Raw genomic sequence first — 13,912 nt, forward strand, 5'->3', positions numbered from 1 at the left:
CAGGCATGTACTACTATGCCCAGCAAGTTTTTATTTAATGAAGAATAATAAGAGGGAACTGTTTGTTAAAGCCATTATTTCTCAATACCCCATGATATTGCTATTTCAGGCACTTCTACCTTTTTTTACTTTTCTTTGCCACAGACATGCACTTGATGCTCAGGGTCCCTGTTCAGTTCTCAGTGGTGTACCATATTGAGCATTGACTCAATAGCTCTTTTTAGTTTGTTTCCATAGTCAGCCATTATAGACCAAATCATAACTACTGGTCTGGAGTGGCTGAGATCAAAGAAACTTCCAACATTAGCTATATAGTATGGCAACTTGAATTGAGGGAGATCTGTTAGGGTGGACAAAGGTAATCATTAATTGAACCCAACCACGATCCAGTGACAGAACAAAGACTATGGCTCCCGATAATTTAAAAAAAAATAAAGGCAGTAAGCAATAAGCGGTGAGCAAAAACAAACATATACACATACATGAGCATGCACAAACACACATACACACACACACACAAAACCAGGAAAGGATCATCCTAGCCTTATGACACAGACTTCACACAGAGGCCTATGTTTTCCAAGCTGAATAAATAAAACTTAAAGAAATCTAGTGATTCTTCTCTAAATCAGTGTTTTCAATCTTTTTTAAAACTTTGTTAAAAAATTTACCTCAATTAATTCTGTCTATATTTCAAAATGTATAAGCATTTTTTCTTTTCTAAAATGTAAAATTAAACTATATATTAAATATATTATTGCTAGTCTCAAAAACCTCTTGGTTATGAGACTTCTACCCCACCTTACACTCTCCATAACCCCTAGTAGTTTTTTCATCTGCTGAAAATCAATACTCTGGTTAACAATGAAAAATAGTATCAAATTACTTCTATTCTTCAGCAATGATATTTGTTTATTAGTTAAAAGTTAACGCATATGGTTATTTAAGAAAGAAGAGAAGAATTTCAAATGCAAATTATTTAACCACATGTGAACTTCCAAAAAGAGCTATAAATATATATCTAAGAGCTATATGTACATATACATATATATAATTATATATCTAAGAGCTATAGGTATAATAGTTTGCAGATATATATACATATGAGCATGCACATATATATATATACACACACAAAAAAAATCTTAAATTACCGACGCTTTCTCAGATCAGCAAGTGTAATAATTACATGACTCTTATTTATACTTGGTTTGCCAGATGGTGCCTTAACTCTCTCTCAATCTCTTATTCTCAACACTTTTGTTCATTTTTGTTTTTGCTTTTAATTCTCAATTTATTTCTATTTTCGCTAATCCCTATAGCTATTTCTGAATGTTATTCCTTCTTTCAACTCTTCAATTACACCACTGCCTATCTCACTCTCACCTAAGAACGTAATCTACTTCATCATGAAAATAGAGGTTGTCAGGCATTAACACCATGGTAGGCAGAAAAATGGCTCCCCAAAGATGTCCATACCTTAAAGATTTCCATACCTTAATCCCTAGAACTGGTGTGTATGTTGCCTCAAGTGGCAACAAAAGGAATTTTGCAGATGTGATTAAGGGTGTGAATGCTGAGATGGAGAGATCATCCTGGATTATCTAGGTGGGCTCAATCAAACCACTTGAGTCTAAATGAAGACCTTTCCTGGAGGCAGCCAAAGAGATGCCACAATAGAAGACGTAGAAGAGATCTGAAGCATGAGAAGGACTTGCCCGGCCATTTCTGGCTTTGAAGCTGAAATAAGGGGAGCCACAAGCCAAGAAACACATCCTTCAAAAGCTGGGATTGATCCTCAGCTGACAGCCAAGAAGAAAACAGGTACTTCAGTCACAGAACTGCAAGGCTCTGAATTCTGCTAACACTTTCAATAAGCAAGAGGGGATTCTGTCTTAGAGCCTCAAGAGAGGAACGCATCCCTGTGAACACCTTGATTTTGGACCTGTGAAATTGGAATAGAGGAACCAGATGAGCTCATTGGATGTCTGACCCAAAGAACTGTGAGATAATATGTTTGTATTACTTAAGCCACTAAATTTGCTATGGTAGCAATAGGAAATAAATACTTCTATTGCCTATGCTTTTGGTTTCATGCTTGACTATTTCAAGACAATATTCAGGGTAAGAAATATTATTTGATATCTACTACTTTGTAGTTAATATCCAACACAAATTATCTCCCCTTTATCCGCTCTAATGTTCTAGTTGAATATGTTACTTGAGCTTCTAAAGCTCAATGGGGCTTTCTTAAAGTTAATTTTCTTTATCTTATCTTGAGGGCCTTTGTGAAAAGAAACATTGCAATGTTTCTGAGACTGATTTTTGGATAATCACAGGGTTCCAGCTCTCTTCCCTTTAAATCTGTACGATTTCAACTAGTTCATTGAGCTGCACTCACTAGGGCTCAAGCAGAAGGCAACTTTATTGTTTCTTACCATCCCTCATTAAAGTTGCTCTGTTGGTTTATTCTTCTGCACTCCTGGGTAACCTCTCCAGAAGCTGTGATAGCTTTTAAAAACACCATCACATGTGAAAGCATTACTTCCTTTTTTTCTCCTAATGTAATCAGATATTGGTACCTTCTGGGTGAGCCAGATGATCAAATGCTTCTTTTATGGGGTGTTTCTGTGGGTCCTTTGGAGATCTTATTTCTCAGATGTTCAGTTGCTATACTATATCACTCATGATAGTTCATTTAGCTATCAAGATATGATTTCTCTCAAGCCCCCAGACTCTGGCAATGTATCCTATTAAGCTAGTGGTCAGCCATCCAGGTGGTCTTCCTGGGTAAAACCTGTCAAGAGGGCTCATGACAGTCTACCTACCATGGGTCACCTCTGGGCCATAAAAAAGACATACTTGTGCTCCATCATACATGGAGGCTCACTTTGCTCCTACTCAAATTCTTCCTCTTCCTTTGGCTTTTGGCAAAACTTGCCAGTTGTTCAACTTTTCCAGATGCAAGCCAAGCTCTACTCTCTCTGTTTTTTCTGAACTTCAGAGTTCATGGGCTAAGACTTTGAGTGGCTCTCTTGAACTCTGCCTACTTTGACTCTCTTAATGAGTGAAATTCAAATATCCAAGAATATGGGCAACTCTTTCTTTAAATAACTATTACTCTCTATTATGGACTGAATGTGTGTATCACCTCAAAATTTATATGTTGAAGCCATAATTCTCAATATAATGGTATTTGGAAGTGGGGGTCTTTGAAGGGTGTAGATGAGGTCACGTAGGTGGGACCTCCATGATAAGGTGAATGTCATTACAAAAAGAAGAAAGAAAGAGCTGTTTCTGCATGGACACACCAGGGAAAGGCCATGTAAGAACATAACTAGGAAGAGGACCATTACCAAGAACATAACTATGGTGGCACCCTGACCTCAGACTTCCAGCCTTCAGAACCATGAGAAATAAATGTTCCTTAAGTCACCCAGTCTATTGTAATGTGTTATAACAGCCAGAACTAAGGCACCCTCCCATCTCTTACCTCCTACTGAATTATTCTTTGATATAATCTGAACCAACACTGGCAGAACGTTTTTTGTTTTTTTTTTGCCTCTTCCTTTATTAATGGCCCATCTTGCCTTAACTGTGGGAGTACTTCACACTTACTGTTCTCAACTTTGGGATCTTGGCCTAACTTCCCTGTGACAGTTAATTTTAGATGTCAATTTGACTGGATTAAGGAATACCTAGAGAACTCTTGAAGTATTATTTCTGGATGTCTCTGTGAGGGTGTTTCCAGAGGAGATAGGTGTGTGAGTCTGTGGAGTGAGTAGGGAAGATTCACCCTCAATGTGGGGAGGCACCATCCAATCAGTTAGGGACCTGATAGAACAAAAAAGGTATAGGAAGTGTAATTTTTCTCTCTTTTTGTCTCCTGGAGCTGGAACATCCTTCTCCTTCTGCTCTTGGACATCATCATAACCTAAGGCTCTCTGACCTTTGGACTTCAGGACTTAACACCAGTGACACTGCTCTCTCCCTGAGTTCTCAGGTTCTCCAGTCTTTGGTCTCACACTGAGTTACAGCATTGCTGGTTCTAGGGCATTCAGACTTCGATTCAGCCACACCACCAGCATCCCTGGATCGCCAGCTTGCAGAGGGCCTATTGAGGAACTTCAGGCTCCATAATTGCATGAACAAATTCCCCTAATAAATCCCCTCTATGTATCTATTCATCCATCCTGTTGGTTCTTTTTTCTTGAGAACTCTGGCAAATGACACTTCCAGATGGGAAGATCCATAATTTGATATCCTGTTAACATTTCTCCAAATGCTCTGTTTCTATAATAATGTCTTGAAAAATGGAATTGAAGTTCATCTGAAATTAGTGTGAGTTCTAGCACCCTAACACTGAACAATTAGAAAGTATTCACCGATTGCCTAATCTTGCCATTTAGTTTTACTCAAGGAAAAGAGCACACAAGACTATTTTCTGAGGGAGGTTTCCAGAGAAAGTTCTGCCACCTGAGGGTAACTGTCTAAGTAAACTCTTAAATAACTATGAATTGTTTTAAAATCCAATGGATTGGAGAAATGCTTAATAAAATCACTCTTCCAATTACATGGAATTTGCTACTGGTAGCTGAATAATTTTTCATTCTCAATATATATGTCACCCAAATTAAGAAGACTTAAATTTTCAGTAGTTCTTTACCCAGATTCATAATTTACGAGATCAGTGAACTGCTAACAGAAATAGATGATTCATGTATAATATACATGTAGAACCTTATCCTATTGAGAAATCAAAAGGGATTTACTACTTGAAACACTCATAAGATGAAATTTTATTATTAAAAAAAAAAAGAGGTGTAGGTCATTATAAAACATGTTACATGAGGTCCCATATGTGAGGGATGACTATAAAATTGCTTAAACCAAGTATTCTTTATTATAAGCTTAAAAAGGACAAGGTTGGCAGGCAATAAATAAAAATTAGAGGTTGACTATCAGCCAGGAATACCTAGCTCAATGGCTGTGCTTTGAAACAAGATGTAAATAAAAGTAATTGCTAAAGCAAAATTCTATATTAGACACAGATTTCCCACTAGACTTATACTATAAAATTGGAGATTATTCCTTCAGGTAAGAGAAATCTGTCTAAATTTTGCTTATTAATAATCCTTCTTAAGATATTCAGCTTCAGCTAAAGAAAGAAATCACTAGTCCCAGTGATATGACTCAAAGTGAAATATATAATCTAAAATAAAACGAATATTCAAAACTAGTCATAATCAGATGAGAAGTAACCACACAGTAAAGAGTACTTTGATGGTAGCAAATTAAAAGGCTTTTAAATTTGTCCAAATTTCAAATCTTTCCTTTTCACTGTTTCTTTAAATATTCTACAGTGTAACCACCTTACTTGGTTTTTCTTTCCTACATTTTTTGCATTTTGAGACTCCAACTTCTCCAACATCTCTCAACTGGATTTACTGTCTCATGTCCAATTTCCTCAAGAGTAAAGGACCAATTACATTTATCTGATTAAAAAAATGTATGCTAAAATGTTAACGATTAATTATAGCTTTATATCATTTGTATCCCATATAGTACATTTGTAGGGTTTTATTTTTCAGTTCTTTAAGTCCCTTCTGTAAAGATTATGACTGAATAATAAAAATTTTAGTCACTTACCATGCAAGCTGGAAAGGAAGATATTTTAGGGAATGATCCTCGGGGTAGGATAGAGAGTATGTCTTTTATGGAACACCAACTCCACTTGTGAGACCTTGGGTGATAAGCAGTATGGTGTGAGTGGTTTAGAGTATAGATTCTGGAGTCAGAATGCATAAGTTCAAGTCCTTATTCTCCTACTCACTAGCTGTGTAAATGCAAAAGCTATTTTCCCAGTTTCTGTTAAGATAAAAAAGTGCCTACCATACAGAGTTCTTGTGAATACATAGTAATGTGGTCTGAATAGTACCTAACCCATTCTGAGCACTATCTGCAATCACCGTTAAAATAATAATAACTATTATTATCAAATGAGACAATACATGTAAAGGGCTTTGAACAGATGAATGCATAGTGAGCACATAAAAGGCTTCAGAGGTCCTCCTTTGTATGTATGTTTATGTTTATATTTGTACACACAGCCTGGTTCCTATTTAAGCATGTTTAATGAAGAGCCAGGTTTCCTCGGGGTTATCATGATTTTTCTACTATTTTATTCATTTATTTATTTAAAAATTTACAGAACACTCAGTGTATGCCTGGCACTATACTAGCTACGAAGTATACAAGGATATTTCATATCAGCAACAGGAAAAGGGGTAAAGAGAAAAAGAAAGTCACAGAATGACAAAAAAATCTTAAACAAGTAAAAAGTAAAAACAGGAAACCAAATACTACATGTTCTCACTTATAAGTGGGAGCCAAAGATTGAGTATACAAGGACATAAAGATAGAAACCATAGAAACTGGGGACTATCAGAGCAGGGAGGGTGGGAGAGGGATACGAATTGAAAAACCACCTATTGGGTACTATGCTCACTATCTGGGTGATGAGGTCCACACCCCAAACCTCAGCATAACACAATATACCCATGTAACAAACCTGTACATATACCCCTGAATCTAAAATTTTAAAAAGAAAATTAAAAACAATGAGTAATAAAAGACCTCCAATAACCATTTCTGAGCAAAGCTGTCCAGAGAATAAAAAGAATTTGATAGCTCAGACAGTAATTTTATTTAAAATATTAAAATATGTCCACTATATAAAAATAGGAAAGACTTAGGTGTATTTATAAGCAGGAGAAAATAAACTGGCTGAGAGAGAGTATGGATGCTCCAAGAGAAGGAGAATGGTTATAGAACGCACTTGCTTCAGGAATTCAGGAGAAAGCATTAAGAAGGGACACACACACACACACACACACACACACACACACATATACACACACTTCAAGAGAGATACTGAGATAAGACTGGAAGAAATGCACAAGTTGGACTCAGCTTAAAAGATCTCACTGGCTAAATGCTGAGTGAGATATTCTATGGAGTTAAGATTAAATTTCAAGTAGAGGGAAGGAATCGGCTATGGCCTTCTAAGGAAGCCTAGTTGAGAGAAAAGAGCAATGAAGTGAGAGTCCAGGGCTCTCAGTTCTAACTTGAACTTAACTGGATGGCTCTTGATTAGCCATTTACGTTCCTCAAATGTAAAATTCAAGTGTTGAACTCTGAGTCCTCCATACCCTGCCAACTTCAGAATAATACACAAATGATGGTTAGAAGACTGCCACAAAACAGCAACATTTTAATTGAAGTGGATGAGTATAAAGTTGCAGTAAATAAATGAGGACCAAAAATAAAAGTGCTTATCAGCTAATTTGAAGTTCCTATATGAATTGCTTATGGGTCTTTAGTGAGTTCATAAAAATCATTTGTCCAGCTGTTTCTGAGTGAGGCCAGCAATCCTTTTCAAACTCCGCCTATCCTGGTAGGGTGCTGACCAATGCTACACTGATAGTAGATGAGCAGGCAGAGTGATCCAGAAAATGCAGAATATCATTTTAGAAGACTGGTTGACATGTATGGGAGTCATATTTCACTCCCGGAAAGCATGTAATATACGATGTCTGTATTATCTCAGTTATCTCATCTACATTGAAGCCATAGTACCCACAATCACCTTTTTGTTAGCAAGTGAAGAAAAATGCCCAGATTTTTGAAGGATGTCGCCATCAATTGATATAATTAGTTAGTGACAGTGTCCTGGTTTGTAAATAACTACAGTCAGATATAGTGCTTTAGCTATATGGGGTAGTAAAAAAATAAAAATATGAATAGTGGTTTGTTTCTCATTCATGTAAAACAAATCCAGTGGTACGCTTTTCAAGGAAGGATAGAAGCTTCACATTGTTAGGGACCCAGGCTCCTTCTATCTTCCTGCCCTACTAGATCCACTGGGCATCAGCTGGGGGCTCTGTTCCCTCTCAGCTTCATGGAGGAATGCAAGCTGACAAAGTCTCCACTATCTGGAATGTAGATGGTTCCTGGGGCTAGGCAACAGAGCACAAGTTACTTCTATGCATTTCCACTGACCACTGGTAGTCACATGGCCACATCTAATTTTAAGGGGACAGGGAAATGCAATCTCATCATGTGCTTCAGTGGAGAAGAACCAGAACATTTGTGAACAAGTCTATTGACTACCAGAGACTTTCTTTAGAGAACCAGTTAACTAAGATTATAAATCCAGCTTTTAAAGGTATGTACACATGACTACCCAGGAAATAATCACAGTAAAGGCATGGGGAAATCATCTAAAGGCAAAATAATGCTCTTCAGAATCACTATTACTATCTAACTTAGTTTAAAATGCAGATTTCTTGACATTAGCCCAAGTGAATCTGATTCTGTTGGTTTGGAATGTGTCCTAGAACTCTTCATTTAACAAGCATGCCTGAAGAGCCTCAGGTGCATAACTGTACTTTGAGTAAAACTGCCTAATAGGAATCAGAATAGCTAAAATTAACTAACTAAAAAATACAGACCAAATCAATCATTTTAATATGATGAAGACTGAGTTGCTTTCAACATTGTGAGATGAAAAATTAATTTTTTCAATTATCCAAACCTATCATACATTCAGATAGTGAAATAATTCTGACTTAGTCAATATTTAAAGAGATAGTTAAAAACATTTGTCCTTTCTTGCTGGCCAAATTACTAATTCTAAAAGATAGAAAATGGTTATAAATACTAGCTTTGGTATTAGCAGACCCATATTTGAATCACTGATCTGTTTGAACTTGGGCATATGTATCCCTTATCTGAGGCTTAGTTTCCTCAAAACAGGGATAATATTTCTTTCCTTACAGTTTTGCTTTGAGAATTAAATTAAACAATACCTATGAAATACTTAGTACAAGTACTTGATTAGTGCAACTAAAGGAGAAGAAGAATTGATTAAATTATAAATTAAAAAGCTTCTTTCAATGGTCATTGTCAACCTATTGGATAATCTAAAGATTCTCTGAGTGCTAGTATAAAATAAATTCACATTATTTAATTTAATATTGCCAGTTTAAATAAATTTCTGTGCTACGTACAAAAATTTTATATTAATTTAGAATAATGAACTACATTTTTAAGTGGAAAAGAAAGAAGATGCTCAACACGGAATAACATTAGACTGCAAAAATTCCTTTATTAGGTAAACATTTACCCTATACAAGCACTCTTCCGATCTAAGTGCTTGCAAAATCCATGGTAAACACAAATATATATCATATTGCTGAGCAAATCTACATTATGGGTGAAAGGAAATAAAAGCTCTGAGTACTTTTTCAAGATATAAAATAGAGGCAGGTGTCAGCACAAATAAGTAAAAGTCTGGGCAAGTGATGAATTGAATCAAGAACTGTGTAATCAAAGTGAACAATGAAAATACTACTGTTGCAAGTATATCCACAGAGGCTCCACCCTATGTACTGGTATCCAATCTACATCAGATGGCAAGAGAAAACCATTAAGACCTTGAAGTACAGCCAGTTCTGCTGCATCAAAGTTTAATGGCCGCCTTCCCACTGTGCTCAGCTGGTCATCTCCTAACAATGGTCTATAACAAAACCCAGATACCTCACCAGCTGCTGTCCATAAGCTAAAAAGGGCCATCCATGAAGCAGTCAGATGAAGTTCTATAAAAAGTCACTGAAGGAGAAACTTCAATAGTGCCCACACAGATTGCTGTTGACTGTGGGAAGACAATCACAGCTGACACAAGAGCCAACCATAGGTGCATGTAGTGTTTTGACAGTAATTAAAGATGAAGAGCTCACTTCCAGGAGAAGCTACATGCAACCAGTGAGGCAAAGAAAAATGCAGAGATGAATTTATAGAGAAGCAAATGAAGCTTACACTGGCATCTTTCAAGGCACCAGCAAGGGAGCTAGCTAGCACTTGGGTTCATATGGTCATTTGTTTTTGTAACATTTTCAAAATTATAATATTTTAACAGTAATTGCTGGGGATCACAGTTTCTTTCCAATCCACCTTAGCCTTCCTCACATTTCCCCTTGTGTGGAGGGTGTGAGAGTGATCATGGGCATTTCTGAGATTCAAGTACGGGGAAGCTGAGTTAAAGATACATTTAGTTTGGCTTTAGTGAGACATATTTGTCATTTCTGTCTATAGTTAAGTTCTTCCTATCTGTCCTGGTGCAGGAAAACCAGGAATACTCTTACTTCCTGTTGGGTAGACTTACCCAAATCTTGACATAAAGGTGTTTCCATTATAAACATGCTCCATGCACAGAGATTGGAAGAATATAGATAGTGGAGGGAAAAGAGACTAGTTCTCTTGAAAATTCTTCCTGGTTGTTAGATATGCATAATTTCAAATGGAAGATTCACTTCTTTAAAATTCCCTATCAAAATGGAAATTCTCTGGTTTGGGGAATATATTTAATAATGTAAGGTATAAAATTATAAAAGCAACATACATTTTTATGAAAATTGCAAGAAATAGACCTTATCAGAATTCCTTTGATTATAGAGCCCAAGCTTGTAGTAACAATATCAAACAATATGTCTGTTTATAAAATCTCATTTTTTAAAATTAAAAAGTTGCATCAACCATACTATAGGAGGAAACAAATCTTTTTATCTCTCTGTATCAAATATTATAAAGCATATCATGTGAAGAATCAAAGAATTTATAGTTATAACGTGGAGAAATAAGTTTCATAGATGTTACATGCAATTAAAAAATATTTTGTTATGGTTTGTAATTTCTTTCTTCTTCTAAATAAATATTCATTTTGTGCCTAATTTTGTATTTATAATTTTGTATTATTTTACTTTGAAAAGGCTTCTTTAAAGAATTCATTGGCTATTGCTATCAGTGTTCCAGATCTTTTAAAATTTCTATTTCCACTATTGATCTATTAAGAGCCTGGTCTCCATATTACGAGTAATTTCCTAAGAGGAATATTTACATATGTATAAATACTATGTATTAGGTATCATTATATATCTTGGAAATTTTACCAAAGTACAAGGTATATATTGAACAGTGCACAGATCATAATGATACACCATGTAAATTTTCACAGGTTTCATAACAGAACCTATTCAGTTAATCAGCTCCCAGTAGAAAATTAGCAGAATCTCAGATTATCCTGTGATTCTCCCTTAAGTCTCTCCACTCCCAACTAAAAGACAGACACTATCATGACTTCTAATGCCATAGATTAGTTTTGTCTCATTATGAATTTTGTATAAAAAAATCACACAGTGTGTACTCAGTTGTGTCTGGCTTCCTATTCAACATCATGTTTGTGAGATTTATCTATATTGTCATGTGTAGTTGTATTTTTTTTTTTTTTGAGAGGAAGTTTTGCTCTGGTTGCCCAGGCTGAAGTGCAGTGGTGTAATCTTGGCTCACTGCAACCTCCGCCTCCAGGGTTCAAGCGATTCTCCTGCCTCAGCCTCCCGAGTAGCTGGGATTGCATCCATGCGCTACCAGCCTGGATAATTTTTTGTATTTTTAGTAGAATGGGGTTTCTCCATGTTGGTTAGGCTGGTCTTGAACTCCCAACCTCAGGTGATCTGCCTGCCTCGGCCTCCCAAAGTGCTGGGATTACAGGTGTGAGCCACCATGCCTGGCCCAATAGTTTGTTTAGTCTTGTAGCTGTGTAGCATTCCATTAGTGTAACATATAATTTATTTATGAGTTCTACTACTATTGATGGACATTTGGGCAGTTTCAGTTTAGAACTACTGCACATGGTGCTGTTATGAATACTTTTGCACAGGTATGTGAACACAAGCACACATTTCAGTTGGTATATATACAGTTGAACTACTGGCTTATAAATATCATTAAATTTTAAAAACAAAATTAATTGCCTTGAGTGTATTACTATATCTTTAAACCAAATTAAAAATTCTATGAGTTGTTGAATATTATAATGGTACTATTGAGTTTAAATTTCACTGTGACGGTAGCTATAAAATGATGTACATTTAAAAACTCAAGGACACAAATAGCCAAGAGGAACATGAGAGACCAAAAGAGAGCACATATTTCTTAGTCTGTAACGTCAATTCCATTACTGATGGTCATGGAGATGTGTGACTAAGATAGGGTGACCCCAAATCTCATTTATACCTGTGGTCTTGGCATAATTATTAGTTGTATTCTATTTTATTCTAAGCTCACCTTAGATAAGGTGAAATTCTTGAGCATCTGAAATTACTACCAGTAAAATGCCAAAAGGCAAACAGGGAGTTCTTACCTGAGAAGGTCAGCAAGAGACACTTTAGACTTTGGGGATGAAGGCTAACAAATTATTGGTAATTATTATGTAGATTATGAAGTCCACCCAGTCTGTTGATTCATCTAAGGAGTAGCACGCATACTCTGAGTTGAGAGCCACAGTTAAAAACAAGGCAAAGAGCAATGAAACCGTGTCCAGACACTAGATGAACAGATATGAGACATTTACATGGATATGTGGCTCTGAAGAAGATGTAATGGGAGAGGAAGACTTGTGGCCTGGAATTAATTAATTCGCAATGGAAAAGGTGAGTCATGATGACACAGTAAACAGAAATATTAAAGCAAACAGGGAGTAAATGACAGAATCAATTCTTGCTTTGGTTTGGGATTTGATTTGGGACAGTAAACATGGCAAAATTAATTCAGAATTGTTTTCCTTATCAGAGTAGAATTCCATGCAATAGTATAGTTTTCAAAATAAAAAGTAGCTTATCAAACTCAAATAGTTTAAAAGACAAAAGCACAAATGTTCAGTATCTTCACCACGCCTATCTGCAGTTTATAATTCCAGAATATTTTACTTGGAGCCAATGAACGCTAAGACTATCTTTAAAAATATTCGGGGCTTTTTGTGCAATTGGTCCCAGCTTCTACTTTTTATTGTGCAGATTAATGCTGCATACCGAGAAAGTATTTGAAAAATTAATGTTGATCTTTAAAGCCTAAACAAATGAATTTTAAAAAAAAGCCTATGCTATGTTAACAGCCAAAAGTAGTAATATATTGTATGCTGTTGTGCAAACCCCTATCACCTCAATAGAGATGGCATCAGGCTCAAGAGGCCAAAGAAAATGCCCAGAGTCAGGAAACAAGACATGGGTTTTGTTTTAGGGGCTTACATGCAGAGGAGAAAGTCCAGTGGCAGGGGGCTGGACAGGAGAACCAACTGATGTACAGAAACAGTCCAGTGGTGGGGGGCTGGACAGACATCCACTTTACATACAGTCCAGTGGTGGCACGCTAGACAGCATAACCTCATGGCCCAGTGGCGGTGGGCTGGACAAGAAAACTGCAACCACCTACAAACATGCAGTTTATATAGCATTTTCACTTAATACCCTTTCTCTAATGACCTCCACCTAGTAGCCTTCATTTAAGGTCAAAAGTCAGGGCCTTAGTTACCTGTACAGCTCCATGTTCCATGGGCCAGGCCAGGGGCTCCGATATTTATCATAGATAAGGAACGAACCTCCAGATTGGTCATTCCTGGATTCCTTAGCTCAGAACACACATTCAGGTACATCTGCCAGACAGGGTCATTCTAACTACATGCTTAAATTATTGCTATCAAGTGCATTTACCGTATATGTGACTACTACATGACAGAGTAGTTTTATGTATTTTACATAAGTAAATCCATGCCGTAGGTACTATTATAACTCTTTAAGAGAACAAAAATCCTTATGTTCACATAGTTTACAAGTAGAAGAAACTTAGATTCAAATCTGGGTAACTGGGCTACCAGAGGCTCAGCCACTTTGATGTAATTTTATGAACTAAGCTGTGGCAGATGATGATTCAGGTAGTCCCCATAACAGTCATGTGGTTTTAGAAAGTTAAAGTAGCAGACTTAATGGAACAATGTAGGCATCAGAAACAGACAAATTTA

The sequence above is a fragment of the Aotus nancymaae genome, unplaced genomic scaffold (genome assembly GCF_030222135.1).
Source record: "Aotus nancymaae isolate 86718 unplaced genomic scaffold, 86718_ANA_hifiasm-v0.15.2.pri h1tg000016l, whole genome shotgun sequence".
NCBI classification, from domain to species: domain Eukaryota; kingdom Metazoa; phylum Chordata; class Mammalia; order Primates; family Aotidae; genus Aotus; species Aotus nancymaae.